The sequence below is a fragment of the Lissotriton vulgaris genome, chromosome 4_1, assembly GCF_964263255.1.
Source record: "Lissotriton vulgaris chromosome 4_1, aLisVul1.2, whole genome shotgun sequence".
Lineage (NCBI taxonomy): Eukaryota > Metazoa > Chordata > Amphibia > Caudata > Salamandridae > Lissotriton > Lissotriton vulgaris.
This window is the reverse complement of record NC_141691.1, coordinates 1,247,894,508-1,247,920,131: the sequence shown is the minus strand read 5'-3', so window position 1 is coordinate 1,247,920,131 and position 25,624 is coordinate 1,247,894,508. Positions and strand designations below refer to the sequence as shown.

Below are 25,624 nucleotides of genomic sequence, written 5' to 3'. Positions count from 1 at the left end.
CCTAGAAAAGGAACTGCTCCTCCAGTACCAACAGAACACAGAGGACCATAAATGTGGGCTGGCGCAGCCATTTTAGGGATCTGTGTTTGACCTACATAAAGATGCGAACCCCAGCAGGTGAAATCAGCACTTCATACTGCCAAGGTAGGTAAAATGAGTAACACTGAGTTGAGTGGCAATGCACGTTAGCTACTCAGCACCATGATTAGTAACAAATTTGTGTTATTTAAAGCGTAAGGCCATAGTAAGGGTCTTCAGTGGGTACTCTCAATGACCCCGGCCGACATGTAAAGCCCTCCTTTTCAGTTAAAACTTGGAATGTTTTTGAGCTCCCTTGGTGCTAACAACACAGCAGATATATATGTTCTTCTTTTCTGAGATGTGTTGGGCTGGGGTAACCACCTTTCACTAAGAGAAGTAATAGTGCGGACTGCAGATGGGGGTCAGGACCAATCACTGCGAAAGAGTCCTGCTGACTTCCTGGATGCAGAGCATGCATTCTGTCATGAGGTTGCCTCCAAAGGGCTTCGGATTATGAAACAGATACATAAATGGGCGTGCTTGTCCAGAGAGAGAGGACCCTGTGGCTCAGCGGAAGTGGAGTGGAGGGTTTGGATGTTGTGGCGGTTGGCCCCACACCAATTATCATTAGCAGCCATTTGCGAGGGAAGCCTGCCTTTTATACCCATTTCCCCTTTTCGATGTCAATCACTTACGGCTGGGGACAGGTTCTGTGATGCGCCACATTCAAAATCTCTGGAAAAAAAGCTAATTGATCTGTACAAATGTAGAGTGTCTTCAGTGCTAAAAACTCAAATAATTGGATTCCGTTAATCTGTGGGGACACGAGATTTAATGCTGCATTTAATTTTGCTAAGTGGGAGGAAGAGCGTTTTAGAGAGTGGATAAAGAATTAATAATCTTGGTGGGGTTCACAAGCGTACAAAGGCCCACCCGCTGACGGCCCTCCCCGCAGAGTTCAGCACCCCCTCCAGCCTCCCTGTCCCCAGACCCCCCTCCTGCACTTGGACAGGGACCGGAACATGCTGCTCTGACGCGGACACTCAATCCTATTTCTGACGAACAGATGGCAGATACACAAGCATTCTTTTTGGGTCGCGCCTAGGTCACATTAAACCCCTCAGAACATTTAACATCAAGTTTCACGATAATTCCGATACGAGCCAGAGCTGCTGCTCTGACATGGCCGTCAAAAGTCAAGGCTTTGTGGTACTTAAATGACCACATGCTTGATAATGCAGATGCGCCCTTCTGCTATTTAACAAACGCATTGGCATTTAAGATAAAATTAAACTTCTTAAGCGTTCTCTGGGAAACCAGCTACGCACAAACACGAAACCACAAAGTGTATTCTTTACTCAAAAGTATTCAGCAATGGTGATGTCGCATAATTACAACAGCTTTTACGTAGGCAAAAGGCAGAGGGAAGGGTCTGCTCGGGGAGACAGAGGGAAGGGGAAACAAATAGTGCTTCCCCAGTAATTAAAGGCCATAGTCTAATGCCGTGGATAAAAGATCCAATCCCGGTGGGCGTGGCTAAAAGGAGACAGGGTGGCAACCAGGAGGGATTGACATGCCTCCTGTGCAATCATTGCACTGCCTTTGGCATAATTTGTGACGCCAAACACCATGCACAAATGAAGGCAGAGCTGGGACATGGCTTCGGAATCCTTATTGATTACAAGAAGACCCCTGCAAGGCGAGAGTCGCGCATGCGCTGCTTTCGCCAGGCCGAGACCTAAAAAGGGAGCAATAATTGAGGATCCTATAGTTTTTTTCCATTTGATAAACAAAAGAACTAATGAAAGGGAAAAAAAAGGACAGGAAGCAAAAGAAAACACAAATAAGTATAGAAGAGCATGTTCCTTATTTCTTTGTTTTGACTGAACCCATGCTTACTTGGATTTTGTTATTTTATTGTATTTCCTAGAAAAGCACTGGCTCTGAAAGAGAACAGGACCAGCATCTAAGGGAGTAAAGGAATTAACCATGAACTGAGACATACTCGACTGAGCATTATAGGAAACCGGTATTGTCTTTTAAGACCTAAAAGAAAAGTTATTATTGTGTAACAGAGTTTACTTGCCTAATTTAAAAAAAACACACCCTAGAAGCCCCAATCGACTTATGCCATGCATTAACCACCCCTCATCACACACGGTTACAGACCAAGTCCATCATGATCATGACCAAATCTGAACTGCCCACCCATCATACCTTAGCTATCTAGATGATATCACTCTCAGTAAGCTAAACCAGACACCCACTCTCTCGCTTATCAACCTCAGCTACACTTACTCCACACTCACCCCCTTACTCTAACCTATCTACAAACAGCCTCTATTCAACCCCTGTTACTGAAAAACCCATGCCTACTTACAACACTCCCTCAATCCTCCCACATCTAATAAACTCACTCCATGTTTTCCAACTAACCACTCTTCATTAATCAGTACTTCTACTAATCATCGCCTCTCATTCTACTCTTATCATCCATCATTACTGGATAATAATAATGTTAGACACACAGAAATTTGATAACAATCCAGAATGTTTCCTCTTGTTTTCGAATAAGAGAAATACAGGGCCGTGTCCACACAGTGAAAAATACTATCACAACAAATTTCACACAATATATAATGTATTTATTTATAAAGATGCATATGTTTAACATATGAAATACATATATTTACAATAACAACACATTTAATGTATTTAAAACCATAAAACATAAGGGCAATACATAAAACATTGTTAACCCAAGAAATATTTTACAAATACCCCTAATCTCAACTCGTTTTCATTGCAGCAGCCATCTTGGGTTAAACCATAAAAAGAGAAGCAGTGTGGTTAAGCTTGCTTCCCAAACTTGATCCTTGTTGCCTTGGAGTTTTTGTGTCCTTGCAGCGGTCTTCATATTTCCCTGGTGGATCCCTCCTTCTTTGACTATCTCCTTACTTACCTTGTTATGGTAGGAGGGTATCAAAATACCCATCTTGGTAACTTTGGAGCCTCAACTGTTTGTATTGGCCTTGTGACTTTTGCATACCTTTGAAATTAAGTTCTCTTGTGAACTCTGCCCATGTGGATTTGACTGATAAACATTTTGAGGGCAATTACTTAAATTTGTATATTCAAAAAGTAGAGAGACTTTGAGAGGATAATGTATTTCTTATTATTTGAACTACAGTTTTGAACTATAGGTATTAAGTGATTTAACTCATATTTTGTTCCCAGTTGACAAATCCCACTCAGAAGTAAGGATGAGATTGTCAGATTGCAAACTAAAAAATACCAGTCTCATTTATAGAATGCACAACTTAATGCAAATGTTTATTTCCTTATAGGATCAGATTCTACACCACACAAGTAGTCGAAGAGCGTAACTGAGAAAGGGATGTTAGCTAAAAAAGATATTTAGGTTAATACATTGGCAATAAATTACTAAATTGGTAAGCCTTTAGATGCAGAGAGGTAAACATCTATCTTCTATTTTTGTACACTTTGAGTTGACTGAACCCTGAGCGACTAGGAAGACATCTTGAGCCAGCTGTTTCTGTTTTGTCCCATTCGGGTCTCCCCCCTTTGTACGTCTGATTCATGATGTCAATACTGTGGGTCTTGAATGCTGGAAGGATGAGCTCGATTCTTGTCAGAGACTTCATGGCACTTCTACAGAGCGGTATTCTGTGAGTAAGGAAAGATCTATGAAACTCCAGTATGGTCAGGTGTAATCACTGCAGATTGGCAACGTTGATCTTGGCAGTCCTGATAATACATTTCTGACCTCACCTGGGTATCGTATGAAACTATAGGCCCTTCTCACCCTTGTAGCATCATAGGTCAATTACACACATGGTTTGTACCCAGGAGCTGTCTGTTCTACACTATGAAACTTACAAAGGATCCAAAACACCACAGCAAGACAACTATTACACTTCCACCCGAAGGAAAACATTACGCTTGTGCTCCTACCTACTAGCTGGCAATAGCCAGCCGCTCTTCCTTTAAACACTTTGTATCACCCAGTGCGCCATCGAAGGGAAATGCCTTTTAAACCTACAAGTGAAATCACAATCATACTCCAAGAAGAGCATACTGCACTCAAGACCAACACCACTGCTCATCACTCCTTCCCATAAGAAAAAGACCATGTGGGAATTAGTATTTAAAAGTGTCAAAACTTTGGAACGTATTGCCAGACAAAATGCTAAATGTGCAAGATTGGGAATAGAAGAAGCAATTTTACCAGGGAAACCTGCAGTCCACAGGACATGCTCATACTATTAAGCAGCCATTATCAAACCCACTAATCACTGCCACTCTGTACCAAAGAAGACTGGCACTCAATGCAAAAAAAGATCTGCCACATATAGGTGGCATTTTGGAGGACTTTAACACAATTCTTCCCTGCAGGTCCATCACCATAATTTAGTGACACCCTAAAGCATTACGAATTATTTTAGAACAACTGCTCACATAATGAATAACAGAAATGCATACCATCCAAGTAGATCTCTGTCCTCTTCTTCCTTTTCAGTCCCAAGAATTACAGAGAATTGTTGTATCTAGCAAAGAGGTGGATTGAAAGTTGTTGGCAGTTATCATGAGCTCAACAAGGGACTTGAAGTGTCACTTTTAGCAGCCAGCTAACAGAATCAGAGCAAGCCCCATCTCTCATTCACCCTTCCTCCATCACACAATCATACTGCTAAACAATACATAACAAGAACCACACTATAGTCACTCATGCACAACACCAAAGTACCTCCTTCAGACGTCCAGGGCAAGTACAACGCCCTTCCAAACAAGTACTCCAGTACAGTGTAGTGTGCTACACATCTTACAATGCACATTGCAATGGAGTATGACAGAGATCTAATGTAAACACAAAGACGTTGTTTTATATTTGGACCCAAACTCTCTTCACCTACATATTGCTTTGCCTCTGTACATGATTGTTCCCTTCATCACAGTCCTCGGACTACCCGCCACCCCAACCTGCAAAACATGCAGTCATGCAACGTATTTCCTCTATCATAATTCTTCTTTGATAACCTATGGTGATGCCATTGTTTTGGTTCCCAGTTTTTTAGATTTCATTTTATATTTTATCTCAGATATCAACTTATGATGTATTCATACTTTTTATTTTCTCTTATGTATCACCTCTATGCTATTCAAATGTTTATATACTCTTTTAAATTCTAATAAACTTATTGAACAGAAAAAAAATTTAAAAAAATTCTTCTTGATAACTGCTGAACTGGTACACGTGTATATATTTCTATTTATTTAGGTGGAAAGACAACTCCTCTTCTTCTAAATTATTTTTGACCAAACACTTAACACATCCTGTTAAACTTTTCTGTAGCAGAGTAGAAGGGAGATCATTGTCATAAGGCTTTTAAACATGTTACACTTTTTGCACTACTATAAACCTTTACAGCAGTTAGCATGAGGCAAACGACACACTTTCACTACTAATTTCCAATAATAACTGTTGTGTCTTCTGTAGACTTTTGCTGACAGTTGGTTTACTAAAAATACAGGCAGAAACAATGTTTCCCTTGGTTATTCCCCCTAACTCCAGGAACATGTTAAAATATGGAGGACAGCGGCTGCTTGTAATGCTAGAAATTGAGTTACCATTTTCAATATAATTCAGAGTTCTTCTACATTGGGTTCTTCAGGGAATCATAAACCCATTTCCAGGCTGAGAAATGCCCTAGAAAATGTGTGTGACTACTTCCCAGTGCCCACGCACATTTGGGTTTGTAAATGTTCCATGCATTTGTGATTGACGTCCCTTTTTCCAACTCTAAATTTAGCACTGTTGAAAATTTTATATTTGTATGGATTATGGGAGAGCTAAAGCCCCAATGGTCGCAGTTTTTAAGCAGTCTCCTAATTGCCAAACGAGAATATTTTTACCCTTCGATAGATATAGTAATCAGTTACGTACAAAAACTGACATTTGCTATGATACGCAAAATCTAGCCTCGTGCATATTAAAGAGTCAGGATTATCTTTGCGAAGTCTACCAATTACTGTGAATGCAGCAATGGAGGCCTGTGAAAAACAGTAGACTTCTATCCCTGCACTGGAATTCACAAAATGGTGATATTGCAAACCATGTCAACAGTTTTTGTGTTGTAAAAACTTGGGGGCATATTATCAAGGGGGTTTATCTCCACTTTTTTGGATTGAAAAGCCAAGAAAGCGGAGATAAAATTATCTCCCTATTACCTAGCTGTCGCTAACACCAGATAGCGACAGCTAGTAGGAGATAACGACCATCTTGGGCCCCACTTTGCATGTCAGTGATATTTATCACTAATGACATGCAAAGTGGGCGTGCCAAGATGTTAGCGACTGGAAACAGTCGCTAACATCGCTATCTCCTATTACCAACTTTTGGAGATATTCGCGCTAAGCGCAAATATCTCCAAAAGCTAACACCTGCCCTGAGCAGTTCTTAGCCATGTTATCCAATGGGAGGTGGATAACATGGCTAAGAGCATTAGCTCGGTAATGCATGAATATCGCTGACTTTTCAGCGATTTTCATGCATTGGGGCCGTTTTTCATCGCATTTGCGATAAACCTTGGTAATACCAAGGTTTATCTGCGATAAAAATCGCCGCAGCTCAGAGGTAAATGTTTGTCTCTAACCAAGCAATAGCGATAATTATCGCTATTGCTTGGTAAAAGGCCCCTAGATGTTTTGAGACGTTCTCGACAGAGAATACTTAACTCCTGTGAGATAATGCATGGCCTTTGGATAGAATAAGGAAATAGTCTACTTATGGCTAGAAGTGGAATAAAAGGTTCAAATGCCTTTTCTGCTCTGCAAGCTGTTCATGACAGTTTTGACCTTAACAACTGTAGAGAACTGCTCGCTAATTTGTCGCTTGACAAAGCATAAATAAGTAATGTTTGATTTGTTAATTCCACCCTCAATAGGACCTCAAGAGGCGGGGGTATTGCTCTTGCCGTCAAGTCCTGTTACCCTACCACATGGCATGGGCAAAAGATCTCGGGGTGCGAAAGCGCTCTGTTTAAGGTTGCTATTTCATCCAACTTCACCCTGTCGGGACTGGTAATTTATCGGCCCCCGGGGAGTGAAGTGGCCTTCAGAGCAGCTTTACCCGAGGCTGTTAGCAATCTGGCTACGGGGTGCTCCAATTTTACCATCATTGGAGATCTAAATCTGCACTTTAACAACTCCAGTAGTCCCTCAGTCGCCAGTTTCCTGGCTGACCTTGAGGCGTTACAGCTTAATCAGTTGGTGACGCAGCCCACACACTCAGGGGGTCACACCCTTGACCCGTTCTTTACCAATCTGACGGAAGTCTGTGTCACCAGCTACACACCTCTGGCGTGGACTGATCATTATTTGATACAGTTCCACTGCCCTATCGTGGCTAGTCCATCTAAGCCAATGGTGTGTTCTGTTCCAAGAAGACGCTGGAACAAACTTAAGCTAGATGAGTTCTTTCATCTCTTATCAGCTGACTCGCTTGACGTCTCAGGTCCTCCGGATCAGTCGTACGACAGGTTCACCGAATGGGTCTCCAGGGCCTTGGACACCCTCATCCCCTTGGTGACCTGTAAAACTGGTCCTGGCAAGGCCAGCCCCTGGTACGACGACTCTCTGCGAGCTCTGAAGGTGTCTTGCAGGCGCGCAGAGCGGGCATGGCGCAAAGCCTACTCCAGCTCTAAGAAAGTCTTATATCAGGCTACAGTGAAGGTGTACCATCGGGCGGTGTGTAGAACCCGTGCCGCTTTTTATGCGACACAATTCAGGAACAGTTCGAACCCAGCAAAGGCTATCTTTAAGGTATTGAAAGACCTCACTGCCAAAAAAGTTATAACATCACATCAGAGCTCTCTGGAGCACTGTGAAAAGTTGGCAGAGTTTTTTCTGGAAAAGGTGAATGCTATCTACCGAGCCTTCCCTGTGGTCGTTCCCTCAGTGATGACATCATCTAAGCCTCCACCATCTGAGGGGCTGTGTTCTCTACCTTTATTAAATTCTGATAGCCTAGGCACTTTGGCTCGCAAAGTGAAATCTGGGTCCCCTGAGGATCCACTTTGCCCTGAAGTGTTCAAGGACCTGGCGGCACATGACATCTCTCCGCTTTGTTCCTTGGTCAATGCGTCTTTGACATCTGGCGTTGTTCCACTTAAGTGGAAGCGAGCCATGGTTCGTCCGATCCTGAAGAAACCTAGCCTGGATGGAAGCAAGCCGGAGAGCTATCGGCCTATTTCACTCTTGCCGTGGCCGGCTAAGGTGATGGAGGCACACGTAAATGCCGCTCTCTCGGAACATCTCCGTCGAGCTGATATACTCGACGCTACGCAGAATGGGTTTAGGGCAGGTCACAGCACGGAGACGGCTCTGCTTTATATGGTGGAGCATCTTCGCTCCGTGCTTGACGCGGGACAAACGGCAGCGCTGGTGCTATTAGATCTAAGCGCTGCCTTTGACACCGTCTCGCACCCTATCCTTCTGCAGCGTTTAGAGGAGGCTGGTGTCTCCGGTATTGCGCTCGACTGGTTCCGGTCGTTCTTATCCAACCGGGCCTTTAGCGTGACCGTCCCACCCTATCAGTCAAAATTCCACCCGTTGAACCTGGGCGTCCCCCAAGGCTCCTCGCTGAGCCCTACGCTGTTCAATCTGTACGTAAGGCCGCTAGCTGAGGTTGTCAAACTATGGGGTATGACCATGGTGTCATATGCCGATGACACCCAGCTAGCGGTCACGATCAGCGGGGATGCGGAGGTCGACGCTCCTAGGTTTCAACAAGGACTGAGGGCGGTCGCTAGATGGATGACGCTTAATTGTCTCCAGCTTAACGCTAGTAAGACCGAGGTGATGTTATTTGGTAGGCAACCGGAACTGTGGGGAGAGAGATGGTGGCCGGAGGAGTTGGGTCCCGCTCCCATCCCAGTCGCCGAGCTTAAAAACCTCGGGGTCTGGTTGGACCCTTCCCTTACGTTTGCATGCCACACTAAACGCACGGCTGCTTGCTGCTTCGGCATCTTGCGTGGGCTCCGTCCTGTGCTAAAGTTCTTCGATGCCCCCACTCGGCAACTCATGATCCAAGCTACCGTCATCTCCAGATTGGATTATGCTAGTTCTTTGCTGGCCGGTTTGAATGTAGCTGAGATCGGGCGCCTGCAGCGGATCCAGAATGCAGCAGCGAGAGCGGTGGTGGGTCTTCCAAGATTCTGTCCCACCTCCAGCACCATTCGAGCACTGCACTGGCTCCCGGTGGCGCAGCGGATTCAGTTTAAGGTCCTCTGCGTCGCCCATAAGATCTTGAAGGGGTCCCCGGCAATGATCCTCACGACCCTCATGGCCAACTATATTCCGGCACGACCCTTAAGATCGGCAGATCTCGAATTGGCCGTGGTACCGCGCTTTAAGCGAAGCAGGGCCGGTGGGCGCTCATTTCGAGTGCGGGCCGCTGCTCTGTGGAACTCCTTACCCCCGGCAATTCGCGCCATGAGCGATTTGCTCTCTTTTCGTCGCGCCTTGAAAACATTTTTATTCCCTTAGTTAGTTTGTCTGTGCTGTTTTATTTAGTTGTGTTGTGTAGCTGCCTTGTCGGGCGCCAAGACGCTCCTTAGCTGGAGCATTTGTGCGCCTAATAAAAACCACATAATAAAAACCACATAACCCTCAATAACTATGGAGAACTTATTAAAAGAATAACAAGGTGGTAGAAAAATTAAAGCAAGGTTCAATGCGTACACATTTTCCATTTCTCAGAACTTGATTATAGACATGTGCTCTGTGTTGTACACACTATTTTTACAAGACCATGCTGGCCCTTCTGAACAGACCCGATACACTTGTATGAACCCATTGCTGCTCCTCAGGAAGGTGGAAAGTGGCATTCTCCCATGAACGTCAATTCACCAAAATACCAGGGGTAACGGAAGCGACATCACATGCCCTTTGACCTTCACTTTCAGTCACACACACATGCTTGCTTACACAGACACGCATTCAAACACTGGCAAGCACACACACATACATTTAAAAGTATATTGTACTTACCTCAGATGCCATGGAGAGTCATATTCCATCTAATTGTACTCCATTCTTTATCACACTAATAGCGAATAATATAATATTATTCACTATTCGTTTAATAAAAACTGGACGGAAAACAAGGAGGCTCAAAAACATCCATAAGGAGGAAGTGTCACTGTTTTCTGGGAACTGATTTTGCGAACCCAGCGGCCAGGGGTCACAAAGGCAGTGCTAGGGGTTGCAAAGAGTAAGCCAGTGGTTACAGCTGCGACACCTGGCGACCCCTAAATGACGTCTATTCATTCTTCATGTCAATCCATTGCTGAGCTATTTCATTAAACAATCGGATTGCTATCGAGAGACAAACATAGAGATGCTCTTTTGGACCGACAGCTAAAGGAGCAAAAAATGAGCTGTGCATAAAACCAACATAACATGGGGGCATAAGAGTGTGCAGGGATGCAGCTGCCATTGGTGCAGCAGGTGCAGAGGCACCGGGCCCCAAGGACCTGAGTCCATGGAACCCTGGCTGCTGCATTTTTCTACCCCTACAGTAAAGCAGTCAAAGGGTCCCTTTTCCTTGCTTGCAGCAGGACCTAAGGCATAATAGCTGTGCTACTGAGTGCCCTTGTGGGTGGTTTTGTTCTCTCCTACTTCCTCTTTCAATCTCTAACCCGTTGAGTAATCGTCTACTCTGACCACGTAGGGGGTGTATTTTTTTATTACTTCACTTCTTCTCGTATGAAACAGAGAGGGTACGTAAAAGTACATGGCGTAAATTAAAAAAGGAATGACATTTCCGTCTAGTTCTGCAATTCATCCCAGAGGGGGGAGAGATAGAGGGCGGGGATGTGTGATACGTCTACGTACACAATCTCGGGCAACACACTCTAGCAGCCAAAACCGGATGTAGAGAGGCAGAGAGAGCCTCACGCTGCACCAGTGCCATCGACGCGACAGTAGAGTCTGTCTGACGAGAATGCGCTGCTTGTTCCAGTCAAGGGAACCGGACAAGACAAGACAATAGCTGGGGAAGACCCACGAATGACATTACAGGAGCAGATGAGGAGACACTAAACATATAAACAAGAGGAAAGCAGTTTGAACACCCCATCAGCTGGCACACACCGATAGTCAGGGATTCACGAGCAAGGAGGTCAATCTGCATATCAAAACCCAAGCAAGGCAAAGGTGAGTAAACACAACCCCAGTGTCTTGCTCCCCAATAAAAATATCTATTTTACAGACAAGTTGCACAGTGTTTATTGAAGAGACGGCATACTGGGAACAGGGAACTCTGAAGCAAGTTTTAAGTAGCACGTTGAATAAAATACTATTGACACTGAGATGCAAGTCCGGAGTGATTGTGATATATAGCTGGGGTGAGTTCCTTTAGGTATTTTATAAAGCGCTGGTTGCCATTTTATGATGAATTAGAAGTGCTGAAAGAATGTGAAAGGGGGGTGATTGTAATGGAAAGGGGTGTCTCTCCCTATTGAGCGGGAAAGGGCAGCATAATTAAATTCCTGCGGAAAACACCCCATGCTAGTGTAACCACATTTTGTAATGAAGGCTCCCAGTTTTCCATCTTTACATATAAATACAAAAAGAAAAGCATCTATTTCTCTGCCTTTATTTATTGTTAAATATGGGAAAAAAGGAAAAATATTTCTTCCTTTGAGTCATTCTCGATAAGGTAAGGACTGACAGACAGGTCTTACGTGAAAATGAAAAATGAAAAAAGAAAATGAAAGGCCACATATGGGGAGGGTGGGGGGTGGGGGGACATGGTGGGCACACCCTGAACCCCAGAGTCATGTGGGGGGAGTTGGGTTCAAAAGAGATTCACCCTTATGTCAAATTAAAAAAATACATATTATTTCGGTTCGGCGGAACTGCGGTGCAGTAGACGTCATTACTGATGTTATCAATGATGTCATTTAAAATGTCACAAGTGATGTAATATGTGAGGTCATAAACAAGGCATGATGGGGGCACATGTTATAGCTAGTTCCCTAAACAATATCTAGCAATTTTCACAGGTTTTAGGTTTGTAAGCTTTATTTCTAAACTCATTTCAACAACTAACTGTGTCCCTCGAGTCATACATGCCAATAGACCAGATTCAGACGGGAGACGCATGATTTTTGAAGCCCAAAAGTAGCTTCATTTTGGCTGTCTCCTGATTGAAATTGTCTCTATTTCAATATAAGTCAAAAGAGGATATACATTCTCCCAATACTTTTTTTAATTGCCCACATTTCTCATCTAAACTGTTGACGTGTATGCTTTAGCCTTTGGTTTTTTCAGTGAATTTTCAGAATTTGTTTTCTTCTGTAAGGTAATATCTTATAACAACCACACACACCTCTGTTTTAAAGGGGTTTGCACTGAGCTGGCAGGACCCTGCCACGGTAAAGAAGAATGAACAAATGTAGAGGCTTCTACTGAGGCACTTTGCAGACCCCCCAGGATATAGCGGCATGGATTGGCAAATTTAGCGGCACAAAAATGAAAATTTAGCGGCACAAAAATGGAAATTTAGCGGCATTTAGCGGCATTTTATTTTGGGTTTTTTGCAACACCAAACACAAATATCTTACTGTTTGAGTTATTTGACAACATGGAGCTATGTACAGTTTGTTTATTTACAATTCAGCCCATTTGTTTTAGGTAAAAGGCATGTTAATCTTGGCCATGTACGTTGGATGCTTGTTTCCAGTCCAGGGAGGACTTGGCTTGGCAGTTCGGGCTGGCCTGTACCCATGGGGCACAGGGTCAAGACTGATTTGCAAATGGCTGGGTTCAAACTGGAATGGCATGTGAGCAGGGTGCCCTGGCCCAGAATGCCGCCCACTACCTGCCAAACCCATCACCCCACTCGCAGTTTGTCACACACAGATACACTACAAGCTCTGTTGACTCAGTGATGCTTGACGCACTGAGAAGTTACGTTGGCAAGCACCACAGTGGCTCTCCCAATCACCTGAACCAGGTACGAGCGACTACTAACACAGCTTACAGTCAGTGAGAAGACAGACTGCTATGTGATGTACAGTCAGTTCTCAGCTGTAACAGGGCAGGCAGGTGGCAGCTCAGAAGAGAATCATGGCTGTGGCACTAGAAAACAATTTACTATCAGGGGTATTGCCAAGTAGGCCTACACACATGAACAAAAACAAGAAAAATAAAGATACACAGTGAAATTCGGCCCCAAGCTGAAACTTGCACTGCATGAAAACTCAGAATACGACCTGCTCAACGAGTCCCTATGACGCCTTTGCAAAACGTTATGAGATAACTTGCAAGTCTAACATAACGCCCAGATGAACAGAGAGGGCCCTACACACATTTGTTTTCAGAAGTATAATCGGATATATATATATATATATATCTCTCCTCTCCAATTGTCTGCTTCTACTTTGTCTTCATGTAGTGCAGGTGCGAACCATTTATCAGTGCTCCACCCTCCCACCTCAGTTATGTTTGGGTTTTATTTACACCTGTGCCTAGTCCCTTTAAAACAGATGACATGGCTGAAACAGAAACAAATCTCCATTTCAAAAATCCCACCATTCACTGAAGTTCCAGAAGTGTTCACTACAGACCAGGGGGAGCTGGCAGCTCAGAATGATTGAAGCATTAATGCTATTTATTAGTAGCAGCCATAGCAAGTTAGCAGAAGCCTTCACTCACTCTGGACATCCTGGATCCTCCATGCTGCCAGCAATCAATCAAGTCAGGATGCAGAGGATCAGTGTGTACTCCAGGGACTTTCTGTCACAAACGGGACCAGGCCCACAACTGAAGGATGCGAGGTCCCAGCATCAAAAATACGCACCTCAGCTGTAATGCCTTCAAGCTGCAACACTAGTAGACTCCTTGCTGCCCCATGTGCTCGATTCTTGCCTGTTCAGTACTGCATGCAGTGCCGTGAGTCGGACTCACTGTGCAGACGTCATCGGCAATGATAGCAGGTTCACTACTCTAACCTAAGCTCTTCAGAGGCATGGCGCAGGCATGCTGACGTGAGACTGTGACTGCAAGCCTCGTCAGCCGGCCTTGATTTTTGAGAGAACCGTGGTACTACCGACAGGAAAGGCAGCAGGTGAGTTGGCACAACTTTGCAAAATTAACTCTAACAGCCCTTACATGGAAAAAGGATTTAGGATTTGCATTTTACTTACTAATGTTATTTTAACATGTAGCACCAAAATCTACAGTCGGAAAACAAAATCCAGCGTGAAGTATGAGCTGTTAAAGAGTGCACTGCAGCAACGGAGAAACAGGCAGCTGCATGCATGGACAGCAGACTGACCCCGTTAGACAATATAATGTAAACAACTTACTTAGTGTAGGCAGATAAAAATGCACTCCGAAAACTTCAGTACATCATTTTTTGCATCCAATAACTGTCACGATGCAAGAACGTGCGGAGGATGGAGGACGTGCTGTTTAATGCACTCAATTTAGTGTAGGCCTACTCTGCAAGCGTTAAAAAGACAATTTATCCATCGGATGTTCTCACACTTACTTCGTGCTCTCTCCCCCTCTTGCTGGTGTGCTGCTGCTGGTCTTCTCCCTCTCTCGGCCGCCGTGGTCTTCTCCCTCTCTCGGCTGCAGGGGGAATAGGAAAATGGGTGCCTCGCTCCTTCTCTATTTACGGCGGAAACGGCAAATTTCGCGGGCTTTTTGCCAAATATCGCGGCATTTCCCGAGATCGGCCGATTTCGCGATTTTTTTGCAAATCGCGAAATCGCGATAAGCTGGAGGGTCTGACTTTGTTTTCCTCAATAGTGTACAAAACATTTCTGTCCTTCCCAGTTTTGGGAATATGTTCCCACATCTAGACACTTCTGAGCAAAATAATTAAAAACATGCTGGAATATTAAATATCACTCTTTGAAATGGAACTTTGCATTTACTGAAGCCCCAGATAGCTTCTTATGTGCCTTAGTATTATATCAAGGATGTTCCTGTACCTCAACTTAGAGCTGTCTCCATTCACCCCTCCCAGAACTCTTCTCATGAAAAGTCATTCTTGGTTGTGTCAAGATGAGAATATGTAGTCCTGGGCCACTCAGGGACTCCATTAAATAACACAATAACACATTGTTGAAAATATCCTAGATAGATTTGTCAACTGATCCCCTCTAATCATTTCATGTACTGGTTCCTTTTTTGTATTTTAACATATTTTTTTATTAAAGTCAAAGGTTTGTATACAGTATTTATATTCTTATATGAATTTAGCATTTTAACATAACCAGTATACACTGATACGCATAGTTGCCTACATTTATAGTATAAGTATGATCTATAGTTTCACATGTTACTCTCAACTAATACAGATATGCTCTTACAAACCAGTTCTCATGGTACAGTATATGTAGCTATATTTTTAATAAACTTTTATCCCTCCCAGAAAAACTTATTTTTCTTAAGCCCTCCCTCAGTACATCCCACCCAATAAAAAGTAAACCCCAATTTTCTTTTAAACTTTGCCGCAATATTCTAATCGCCTCTCTTCGGTGCAAGACACCCTTTGAGGTAAACAGTCTGATGCTGGAGAGAGAACAAGGGAAGGAAAGGGGGGGGAGGAGGAGAAGAAGGGGGAGGGGAAGAAAGGGAAGGAGGGGGAAAGCCAACACATGTGTCTAAGCCCTTATGTACACAAATTCAGGCACTGTTTGTATGATCATGTAGTGCTTTCTGGGGATCTACCATCTCCTCAGCCCTCTCAACATTCACTGGTTGCTCTTGAGCAGGAAATGATTGCAATGATTGGTCTGAAGGGAGGAGGAAAGGTTTTCGTCTATGGGTTACTTTTTGTGGCAAAGACTGTGAAAACCATAAGGTAATCCATGTCAGCATTGCAGTCCCTGTTTAAATTTCATGTCATACTTCATCTTGCATTCCATTGGTGTATTTTCTTTTTCCAGATGTGTAAGAAAATGCCTCTTTTTGCATGATCACTGAGAGAAAGTGGATTATTAGTTGAACTAGATTGTAGTCCTCTTCAAGTGAAAATGCCACTATTCCTTACAAGGTCCAGTTAGGTTTCAATAATTTAAATCTGAGTTCAACCCTTGGTAGCTCTAGCACAGATAATTCAGGCTTAACATAGGAAACATATGTAAAGCATGTATAAGTACAACACAGTTTAAAAGTAGAAAACGCAACTCAATAAACCCCCAACTCCAATTTATAAAAGTAGGGACATTTTAATGAACAAATAGACACAAAACAACAAAAATAGGATGCAGGGAACCAGAGGTATAGACTTCTAGGTTTTAGATGTTTCTAGAGCCAATAAACACAAAGCGTCAGTCTGATCGTGTGTCAAAGTCAAAAGTTAAGATTGAACGTGATGGAGCGAGCTTCGGGTAAAGAGACCAGGTTCGTACTGGTGAAAAGATTACCTTCTGATTTAGTTGTTCTGGAGAAGAGTCATCATCAACAAGGCCATCAGTGGGTCGGTTGCCAGCTGGTTCCTGAAGATGGATTCGTTGACGATGGTCAGGGGAAGCACAGAGCCTTGGTGGGAAGGTCAATGCTCTCGACATCAGTGACAGGAAAACTCCAAGTGGGCGAAGTCTAATCCCAGAAATGCATCATCATTTTTTTTGTAAACAGATTTTTAATAATTTGTGGCAAAACAATCAATAGAATCGAAGCAATAATACAGTGATGACAATCTAATTCCAGTGTATAACCTACTCTGGTTATACAGACTAATCTCAGGCTGTTTCCGCAAGGAGGTATTAGTCCTGCTCCAGAGCAAGTAAATGGTAATTCACCTAATGCAGCCTGATTTCTGCAGTCCTGTAGTGCTCGGTATCACACCTATCAGGTGTGTATCATCTCAGTAGTCTGCTCTTCCATTAACTCCTAATAAACCAAAGAAAAAAGAAACCCTACTCCCTCCAAACGCCCTCCCCTCCCCTCCCCCCAGGCATGTCGCTAATTCATCGGATTCCCTGCATGGTAATGCTAATCAGACTAATAGGGCACCGGGCATGCTATTTCAGGTAATGCAGTTCCACAGTTGGGCCATGCTGAACAGGAGCTCCACAGGGCCGCTCGATCCCTCGGGCATCAGTCCGGGTCACCCAGTAAATCAAGCGCTCAATCCCCTACTACAGGGTCTGCACTGTCAGGTGGTATATCATTGTCGTCACTCGGCTGTTTCAAGACCTCCACTAACGACACCCATGCCCTCTCCGCCTTCAATGTCTTTTCGCTCCCGGTTCTTTGGGCCATTTGTAATCAGAAGGTCCCTTCGCAGTCTCCCCATCTTATAAGCTCCCTCGTCCACCTCAGCACGCTAGGGGGATTTTTCGCCTTCCAATTGCTAGTAAGTTCCCTTTTGGCCAATACCAACCCCAGGTCCATAAACTTGCTAGTGACATTATTCCTGGCAGTGTGAGGTGACCAGTGTAGGAGGCGACACCCTGGCGTCAGCGCTCTGTCACGTTCCGTCATGTCCACAAAACTAGTTGTCACCATTCTCCAGAACTCTCCCAGAAGCGGGCAATCCCAGAACGTGTAAAAACCCTGCATCTTCCAAGTTACATCTCGGGCAGGTCGATTGGGCCCCAAAATATTCATTATTCTTATGGGGGTAAGGTACGCTCTGTGGAGGACAAAGAAGTGAATCAGCTGGAAGCGCGCCTTTCTAGAACTTTTCCAAGCCCTTTCCACCAATTTGCCCCATGGTTTCTCGTCAATGGTCTCTCCTAAATCCACTTCCCATTTGAGACGTAGGGTTGTCAGGGGTCATCGTGTCTCCTGAGTGAGGCGTCGGTAAAGGCAAGTGACCACCTTAATCGTTCCAGCAACCATCACTATATACTGGCAAGCCAGGGATGTCTGAGGTTCCACCAACCCCTCCCGCCAATGTTTCCAGATAGCTGCAGTGAGGCCAGCATGTAGAAGGAAATCCCCTCTTGGGAGGTCGTAATGCTCTAATAAGTCATATAAAAGGGAGCAAGGTATTGTCCTCATATAAATCCCCAATAGTAGAGATCCCCGCCACCCTCCATGTCCATAGCCAATGTAAGTCCACACCATGGGGCAGTGTCTTGCAGATCAACAACGCAATCTCTGGTGCATAAGGGGACCTTATCTGCGCCCGTTTAAGGGATCGATTCCAACACCGTCGTACTGCCCGTAGATCCAAAGGAGCCACCCGATCCCTCAAGGGGAGGCGCAACAACACCCGGGCTAGGAACTGCAGACTCCAGGGTCCTCAGCGTTCCGGAAGCGTCCCGCCTTTCATTTCGTGAACCCCTGCAATTGAGCTGCATGGTAGTAGGCTTTGAGATCCGGCACCGCAAAGCCCTCCTCTTCTCTGGGCTTCAGCATGGTGGTAAGTACCTCCCTCCGCCTCCCGGTGCCTCACAGAAACCCCGTGATCAGTGTGTTGAGTTGGGCAAATCAAAAGCCTTCTCAATATCGATTGATAGAATGCATGCCTCCAATGGCAGTACTTATCGTGGCCCGAAATGCCTGATCCTCTAATACTTCCCGTCTCAACCGCCAGCTAGAGATTGAAGGCCTAATACATACCCAGTCCAAGGACACCAGCAGGGGACTGTGATCAGAAATCGTCCTAGTCAAGGATTCACTCAGACTGATCCCTCCATGAACATCTGGGGAGCACAGGATCGAGTCTAAGGGAACGTGTAACTCAAGTAAGGTGGAAAAGTAGGAGTAATCCCTCTCCCCGGGATGTTGGGCGCTTCATGTGTCCGTCAACCCCTAGTGGCGCTGCCAGTCTCGTCTAGCCTCAGCAATTCTGTATGTGGATGCATCAGAAAGTGGCGGGTGGGATCGGTCCAAGCTGACATCAGTAATACTATAAAAGTCCCCCCCCCCCACAATAACACTGATCCCGTTGATACCGATGCTAGTGTCTGTGAGAGTTGCGCTAAAAATGCAGGTTGATCTACGTTAGGGTCATAAATACTCCCTAGCGCTATATCCCATCCGTCCAATCTCCCTGAGAGCACCACAAATCTGCCCTACTGGTCTATTATTTGTCTAACACACTGGAAAGGGAGTCCCGCTTGCACACAAATCAGAGTCCCCCTGGCAAAAGCCGAATATGTATTATAAAACACATTGCCCCTCCATCATCGCTGCAATGCAACTCCCTCTTTCTGCAATAAGTGCGTTTCCTGCAAGAGGGCAATCTGTACCCCTCTTCTAATCAAGTATTTATGTATTTTGTGTCATCGGACCATGGTGTGCATCCCCCCAATATTCCAAGAGATACATTTAATACCTATGGCGGTTCCCATTGTGCGAGCTGCGTCCCGTCTTGAAGCCGTCCCCCATAGCGAAATGCCTGGATCCAAACCAAATCCCCTCAACAATAAAAACTCCCCCTTCCCGGGACAGGCACACACAAACAAGTCCCCATCCAATCTAAAGCACGTGAACAGTTAAGCACAAAAGGTGGTGGGTGTAAACTGTCCCTGTGGGACCCAGATCTCCCCCAGGCCTCCCCCGCTCTCTCAGTTCAGGTTGTGGCCCCAACTTCTACGGCAGTGCCCCCATGCTGCCACCATTAGGCGTAGGGCTTAGCAAAAGTTTTCTCCCAGCAGCAGAAGTCCTCTTTTCATATGACCTGATGTGCGAGCTTCAGATTATGCCATCCGCAGTTTGAGGGGTAATGTCCGGGAGTTCGACATCCGATTCCCCATTCACGCTGCTCGCCCGTGAGCCCTCAGATCTGTCTGTTCCTTGTTCACTAGTATTCCTGTTCAGGCTGGTGTCTCCATGGCTAATCTCTGCCACTTCTTTCACAGCCCTGTCCCGCTCCAGTCTCCGTCCATTTGGCGAAGGAGCTTTCGGAAGAGGAGGTGGAGTGATGGGTTATCGCCGGGGAGATCCCGGTGATGAGGTACGAGTTCAAGCATTCCGTCGGACCTCTAGCCATTCCCATGCGTCGTGCGGGGTAGTAAAGAAATGCAACTCTGAGTAATCAACCGCCCAGAGGCGTGCCTGGAAGAACATAGCGTATGGGAGTTGCAGCTGGCGTAGTTTTCATTTGATGGCCAGGAAGGAAGCCCGCTGGCATTGCACCTCCCTAGTAAAGTCCGAGAAGATCATCACTTTACTATTTCCGATCTGCAAGTCCTGTTTCTCCTGTGCTCCTTGCAGTATATGGTCTTGATCACGATAGTGAAGCAGCCTCACCACCAACGGCGGGGAGGGGCTCCAGGCTTGGGCAGACATGCTGGGACTCTGTGGGCACGTTCAAGCACATAGAAGGGGGAGATTCCAGGCTTGGGCTCCCCGGAACGTAAAGGAACTACCTCCAGACTGGGCATGGCGTATTCTAGGAACTGAGGCAAGGCCCAAAGAGGATGACCTCAAAGTTCTCAATGGCGCATATTTGGTTACTCTCCTTCAGAGATACTTTGCACCACTACCTTGCAGAGCTTTTAAAAATAACACCAGGGCCTTAAACCTAATCCTCTTTTTAAAGTATGTAACCACTCTAACCTCCGTCATTCTGATAGAATGGTTAAACACGTTAAAACAAATTAATATACATTAATTTCCACTGATTTAGAGTTTCCATTTCTTTTTCAGCCTTCCCTGTTATCTGGTACAATTAGACGGTCAGCGCCGGGACGCCCCTTAGCTGGGGCAGCTGTGCGCTTTAACAAATTTTAAGATAACATAACATAACATACAGACAACATTTTGCTGTTTAATGTCTAGGTTGCCTTCTACGCTGTAACCCTATGTCAGAATGAGCTTTGTAGATCCTCTTTTTGGGTTTACAAGTTCGTGAAATATTTCAGCCTCATCCCCATACAGCTACGAACAGTCTGATTCTCATCTTGAAAAGATGTTCACACAATCTATAATGCAAGCAGCCTCTAAACGGAGTTCTTCACAGTGCATTTAGGTAGGGAAGACATTGTCATTGGAATATTGAGTGTTCGAGGCTCCGCTGTTTCTTCACCACCAGTATGTAATTTCCAGGCTGCTGGAACACCGGTCCTAAGCCGCAGTGTACTCTCCAGCTTATTGTTCTCTAAACTGAAGCCATCATCCGACAAGTACACAGCCTAGAGATGAGGCAGCTTGACGTTTAGGATAGTCACCTCTAGGGATGGTAATTTCTGGGGTGAATGCTTTTTCTTTTCAGGAAGGATGATTCTATTTTGCAACCAATTGAAGACTGCATGGGGTTTGTGTGAATGTTCAAGCACCTCCTAGTTCCAGCTGTTAGTGTGCCAGTCAGCATAAACTAGATTTCCATTGGTGGTTCCTCCCTTCAGTTGTTAAAGAACTTTACAATTAAAAGCAAAGCAGAGAGTCGGATATTTAAGACCCTCACTCGGGAAAGGAGTAGCAACTGCCACAGAAGTGATGCTTCGAGTTGGTGGCTTCAGGTAGAACACACCTTGGAGTCAACTCTTTATTTTGGTTGATCTGCTATTGGCTAAGTGCCTTCTAATAAGAGTGGGGTTAGCAAGACCAAATGTACACCTGCAGGGTGGTTTGCAGCGGGAACTCAAACTCTGGCTGGTTTGCAATGAGGAAGAGTTGAAAGAGGGCCTTTATATGGGGAGCAGAGTGTTGTGACAGTGGATCAGATTGGGAAATGATGGAGAAACAAAGGGGCAACAGGGAAGAGAGGAATACCTCTCCACTGGACAGAGCTGAGGTTCACACCAAGGGGAAAAAATTGCTGCATAAAGAAGAATGTAAGTAAGCATTTTACTTACCTTTAAAAATCAATATCTCAAAAAGTACTTACTTGATCCCGAAGTTCTTGGTGTTGAAATTTATATAAAATATGTATTATTTTTCTAAATTGGTCTTGGATTTATTCTTGAGTGAGGGTTCATTTATTGCCTCCGTCAGTACAACAAAAGTTTAGCACTACCCTCTGATAAGCCGAACCTGCTCGCCCACACTACCACAAAAGAGAGCATTTATGTTTGTTACTTGTGCCTCTGTAAACTAATAAGGGTTGCCTGGACTCTCTGCACAGTGTACCTCGGTGTGGTGCACTATATAGGGAGCCAGCTTCCTACAAAGCACCTTTGATTCAATCTGATCTTCATTCATTTACAAATAAATGACCAAATCCCAGGGAAGAGCCAGATAAGTGGCATACAGAGATGGAGGACTGGTTGTCCTGTACCCCACAAGGCTTACCTTTGCTTGTGAAGCAATTCCGCAGAGACGACAAGAGCCACCGCCCCTGTACCCACCTGACCCTGTACGGAAGGATGTACCAGGCAGGGATGATATGGAACCAGGGAAAGGAGCCAAATAAGGATGGGAAGGAGTCTTGTTGTAGCAGATTGTAGGTAGGATCGTGGGCTTCAACTGAGGGGAGACAAGAGAGACCCAATTAGAAGGAAACCCACACCACCCGCTTCCCAAGTACACCTCTAAGCACACACAGAAGAGAGCCACCTGTCAGCAGACTCACCAAGGCTCATGAAGACCTCACAGCCAGGGAAAGCATAGGTGCTCCAGTAAGGCAAGTAAAACAAAGGCAAGCGCTCCTGCGCAGCAAGGACCAAAGTAGGAATAGGCACGTCAGCGCGATGTGATATACCCCAAGAACTGCGCTCCTGCGGCGAAAGAATATTAAACAGAAAGCGCTCCAGCTCGGAATTGTTATGTAAACATAAAGCGCTCCTGGGCAGAAATAAATGCCAACTATAAGCCCTCCAGCGTGGAATTGTCATGAAAACATACAGCGCTCCTGTGCGGATATAAATGCCAACTATAAGGGCTCGAGCGCAGAATTGTCGTGAAAACATAAAGCGCTCCAGCGCGGAATTGTCATGAAAACATAAAGCCCCCCTGCGCGTGAACAAAATACCAAAGATAAGCGCTCTAGCGCGGAATTGTCATGAAATCAGAAAGCGCCCCTGCGCGTGAACATAATACCAAAGAGAAGCGTTCCAGCGCGGGGAGAAACAGGGCGGGTCCGGAAGGACCAGAAACAAAGAGACGGACGCGGTAACAGCAAGGCGTCCTCAGATTACCGATGGTTCGGGACGTCTTCGGGCAAGAACTTGAACCAGGATTCCAGCGAGAATCCAAAGCGCAGAGCCGGCAGGAAACGCAGTGTTTATGCGGATTCCTTGGAAGCGCATCAATGGAGAAAGCAGTCCGTAAAAGACTAGACCGGGTCTCGACTTCTGCACGGAAGTGAGGATCGCGGTCTCCTGTACGTGTTTAGAGGCAACAGCGGGACAGCAAGACGCCGCAACCATGAAACTTGTAAACATTTAGATTGTACTTTGGGGAGATTTGAATGCGTTGCTTGTGACTATGAGATTGTGGTTCTCAAATATCTATGGATGGAATGTAAAGGGGTTGTAAATTGGCCGATAGAAGAACCAACAAGAGTTGCCCAACATTATAGTCTATCTTCTGAAGTGAGGAACAATACAGAGCAGTAATTGAGCATTTGAAACTGAAGGTTCCGCAGAGAGAGGAGAAGTGGTCTAAAATAATGTGGGCAACGTAAGAGCCAAAGGAGTCAGTGCATGCTTATTATGAGAGGCTAATGCAGATATATATAGACCCTACTGTGAAGATCAAGATCCAGTCCTTGTCAGTCTTGGTGGATTAGTTTCAGTGTTTGTGCTTGGTTTGCACCCAGAACATAGTTCTCAGATACAGCAGAATGTGATGTGTTGGCAGACACATTCTTTGAATGAACTATTGAAGTATGCAAAATACTGTTGTGATACTTATGATGAACAACAAAGGAAAATTAAGGAAAAGTACATGTTGACACAAACAGAGCTGGCTCAGAGGATTCAGTAGAGCAGTTCTTCCATGTCGAACTCAGGTTTTGATTCTGTTTCAAGAATAAATGTTGGTGTGCAAGGAGCTGGTGTTCAAAAAGATGTTGTCTATGCACCAACAGGAAATATTGTTCTTCAAGGGAGCAGAGGTTTTATTGATAATTATAACAAGATAGTACATTGGAAACAAGAGTGCAGACTGCATCCTAACAGAGTACTGAATGATGCTCAGATGAATTCTTAGTTTCAGAACATGAATGTGATGTCTGAGAATAGGGATATGCAGTCAACAACGCCAGCCCAGAATGTAGATTCAGAGGCCATATAACACAAAAATACAACAAGCCACAATGGTGCAGCAAAATGTGCTAAATAAAGGATTTCATTTTAACAAAATCCAAGATTTTGGCAGATCCCTTACTCTTGTGATTGTCATGAATGCCTTCCTAGAGCTCAAAGCTAAAACTCTGTAGCACACCAGCACTAGGAATACCAGACTAAGGGACAGATTTTCTTTCTGTTCTGTCATGAACGTGAATGGTTTGCACTGTCTGTGTTAGTAGAGACCCACAGAGAGGTGAAACAGCCAATAACCTACTGCCACAATGGATCTGGAGGCTGTAGCACCCGGTTGCCTGAAATTGGTTGTAGCAGTCTGTGTCAGAATCCAACAGCGGAGGAATAGTGATGGGTTATGGCGTCATGCGATGGTCTTAATTCTGTAGATATTTTGCTAACACATACTCAAACTCAGCATATGACAAACAGCTGCTTGACAAAATATAAACAAGTAATCTTAGCGGCTGAACACAGTTCCATCAGATAATGCAATGTTCAAAATCCTGCAACACATGGATGTACCACTTGTGATGGCCGATTTTACATTATTTCTTAATGGATCTAGTTTGATGGACCATTATGGAACACCGAGAACAGCGTATAGTTTGCACCATATCTGGTATTGAGGAAGCATCCTAGTTGAGCAATGTATCCTCACTCAAGGAGCTGAACTGATCGTTCTAAAGAGAGCTTGTTCCATGGCCAATGATTTGAGTGATACAATCTTTACTTTGTGCAAGTTCGTTTTTGGCGTGGTCCATTACTTTGGGCAATTATGATCACAAAGGGGTTTTATGACATCCTCTGGCTCCCCTATCTGCAACGGAATACATATTCTAAATCTTCTTGAAGCACTGCAGTTACCTAGAGAGATTTCTGTTCTGAAATGTGCTGCACACATGAGTTGTGACAACATGGTCACATTGCGCAACAGAGAAGCCGATAAGGTGGAAAAATATTGAGTTCTTGAGTCAAGCTCATTCAATCTAGAAGAACCATGCAAAACTGACAGTGCCCCCATAACCAATATGATGTTGACAACAGTTCAGGCATTCTTGAGCTTAAAGAATGCCAACATGGATGCATAAAAGATGCAAATCAGAACTGGGTTTCAAATGATGGTAGGGCTGTCTTACCAAATTCCATGTTGTCTGCAATGACCCAACACTTCTTTGGGCCTACTCATGTTGGAAGGTATTGGATAATTTGCACTTTTCAAAAGTATTGGTTTAACACCCATTTTAGTTCCATGGCAAAACATTTGTTTCAAAGATGTAGCAATTACACGACGGCAAGAAAACAGTGACCATAAGCCAAGTAGGAAAGCCAGATGGCCCATTCAATCACATGAAGTTAGTCTTTGTTGAAATGCCTGTTTGTAATGGATTAGGGTATGTCATGGTAGAAGTGTG

The 25,624-nt window shown here is 44.7% G+C and overlaps 1 protein-coding gene across 1 annotated transcript in view; it reads left to right on the top strand.

Moving 5' to 3' along the window:
• The first annotated feature begins 10,987 nt into the window (after window positions 1-10,987).
• Window positions 10,988-25,624, top strand: part of SOCS6 (suppressor of cytokine signaling 6) — a 144,377-nt gene continuing 129,740 nt past the window's right edge. Inside the window, exon 1 of the mRNA XM_086965443.1 lies at window positions 10,988-11,259. The gene's annotated coding sequence lies outside the window, so the exon portion shown is untranslated. The remainder of the gene's footprint in view (window positions 11,260-25,624) is intronic.